Here is a 2,881-nt window from a genome sequence, read left to right as displayed (position 1 = left end):
CAGCAGGCTGCTGCCAACACATTGAGAAGCACTGCTCTAAAAAATAGTTTATAAACAAAGATCTTGAATCTAAGAAAGAACACTTCAGTTCAAAAACCAATGGACATTCAGAGGAGTCTAAATAACTTAAAAACAAGCAAAAACAAAAAGGATTGAAAAAAAATCAGTTCTTGTTCACAAGGGGAATTAAAAGGATATTGCATTTATAAAACTACTATTGTCCGGCACAAAGATAATTTGAGATCAGGAAAAATTGTAGAGATAATCAACATGAGTCTCAAAGTTAAAAATGAAATGAAAAGATTTTTAACTTCTGGGAAAATGATATAGTAAGAGTTCTGAAAATGTATTCCCTCTTATAAAAAAAAACTGATGGAAATCTTGGCTATAATCCAGGATATAAATTTTTTCCCCAAAAAATGCATAGAAGCTCTTGAAGGAAAGAAAAATATATCCCAAGGTTCTGAGATAAAGGATGGAAACATATGAGCTGACACTGCAATGGCTCAGGAAGCTTTCAGAGTCAGATACAGATGTCAGGAGCTCAAGGGTTTCCCTGCCAACAGGAGGACAGGAATATAAAAGTCAAGGTCTGTACAAGGCAGGGTGGAATTAGCAATGTATATAAAGCTCAAACTCTCAAAGATTATTTATATTCTGAAGGAGTACCAGGAAAAAAAAAAAAAAAAAACCAGGCATCACCATGAAGATTCAGAAAAGAAGCTTCTGCCAGACAGACCCAACAGATTCTGACAGAACCATCAATCACTGCTGAAGATGAGTTCAGAATCAAAAGTCACAAACCAAATGAAACAATGGACCACAGCTATGAAGAGCCATCAGGCATAACAAATAGGAAAATTAAGAAGTCATAGTTTGTTATCTGAAAGAGATGATTCAAAAAAGGAAGAAAATGGCAATTAAAAAAAGAAGAGGAAAAACTGAATTAAACTAACTGGTTTAAACTAACTTCTAGAACTTTTCTATGTTTTCCCAGATTCACAATGGTATAATTGACAAATAAAAATTGTATAGACTTACAGCATACAATATAATGTGTTCGTATAGGCACACATTGTGAAATGAACAAAGATAATTAACACATCTATACTTTACGTATTTGTTTTTTGTAGCACAAACATTTAAGATCTGCTGTGTTAGAAATTTTCAGATTTTGCATAATTAGTGACTACAGTAAACTCACCACACCTTAGTCAATCTCCAGAACTTACTTGTTCTGATACCTTTTGATCGACATCTTTCTATCCCCTACCCTCCGTCTTCAATCCCTGACAAACACCATTCTACTATTTGCTCCCAGGAATTCAAATTTCTTAGGTCCCACACATGAGAGAGATCACATAGCATTTGTCTTTGTCTTCCTGGCTTATTTCACTTAGCATAATGCTCTCCAGTTTCACGTCTAGATTTTAAAAGTACAGACAGAGAGGGTGGCACCTGTGGCTCAAGAGAGTAGGGTGCCAGCCCCATATACTGGAGGTGGCGGGTTCAAACCCAACCCTGGTCAAAAACTGCAAAAAAAAAATAATAATAAATAATAAATAAATTAAAAACACCGCCCTTTTAAAAAAATACAGACAGAGGGTTATACAGTACCCTGTTAATTAAAACATTAGCAAACTGAATACAACAATGTGTGTGTGTGTGTATAAAATAATCAAGTTGGATTTATGCCAAGAATGCCAGTATGATTAAATGTTAGAAAAATCTATTCATGAAATTCACCTTATTAACATATTAAAGGAGAAATATCAGATGAGCACATAAGTAACTCAAAAGATGTTAACAAAGCATTTGATAAAATGTAAGAACTTTGGTAATTTTTTAAAAATGGTCTCAGCAAACTTGTGGAAGGTCCAGAACACATCATATGGAATAGTGAGAGTTTAGCAGCATTCTACCTAAAGTCGGGACAAAAGAAAAATTATACCAACTCAGCATTATATAGAAGGTTCTAATCAATGCGGGCAGGGAAGAACAGGTACAAAGAACTAGAAAAGAAATAAAAATGAGGCAGTGCCTGTGGCTCAAAGGAGTAGGGCACTGGCTCCATATGCCAGAGGTAGCGGGTTCAAACCCAGCCCAAGCCTCCATCAGGAAGAAATAGAACTCCTAAACAGTGCATTAATGAACAATGAGACTGAAACAGGCCAAAAAAAAAAAAAAAAAACTTCAAAAAGAAAAGAAATAAAATGGCTGTTAGTTGCATAGACAACATTGTAAATAAAAGACAATACTAAAAATTGTTAAGCTACCAAAAATGTTTAGCTTTATTCCTGGATATAAGACCAAAATATTAAAGTTATATCATTCCTATAAAAAATTAGAAATTATAATAATTATTTTGAGACAGAGACTCACTCTGTTGCCATGGTAGAGTGCAGTGGTGTCATCAGAGCTCACAGCAACCTTAAACTCTTGGGCTCAAGTGATCCTCTTGCCTCAGCTTCCTGAGGGTGGGAACTACAGGCAAGCATCGCCATGCTCAGCTGGTTTTTCTATTTTTAGTAGAGATGGGGTCTCACTCTTGCTCAGGCTGGTCTCAAACTCTTGGGCTCAAGCAATCCCCCTGCCTCAGCCTCCCAGAGTGCCAGGATTACAGGCATGAGCCACCATGTCTAACCACCATAATAAAATTTAAAATGTCATTTTTAGAGTCACACAAATTATAAACTGTCTAACAATAAGTGCAACATAGTAAATGCAATAAGGCAAGATTTATAAAGTAAATGATAAAATCATATGTAAGTAAATAATTCTAAACATAGAGATCAATGCACCATGCCACTGAATTTTAAAACTCAATATTATAAATGAAGCAATAGCTTCTAAATTTGTATGTAAATACACATTTCCAATA

This window comes from Otolemur garnettii, unplaced genomic scaffold (genome assembly GCF_000181295.1).
Source record: "Otolemur garnettii isolate 467f Iridium unplaced genomic scaffold, OtoGar3 scaffold00023, whole genome shotgun sequence".
NCBI lineage: Eukaryota > Metazoa > Chordata > Mammalia > Primates > Galagidae > Otolemur > Otolemur garnettii.
The sequence above is the reverse complement of the archived record's forward strand: the minus strand, read 5'-3'. Positions refer to the sequence as shown.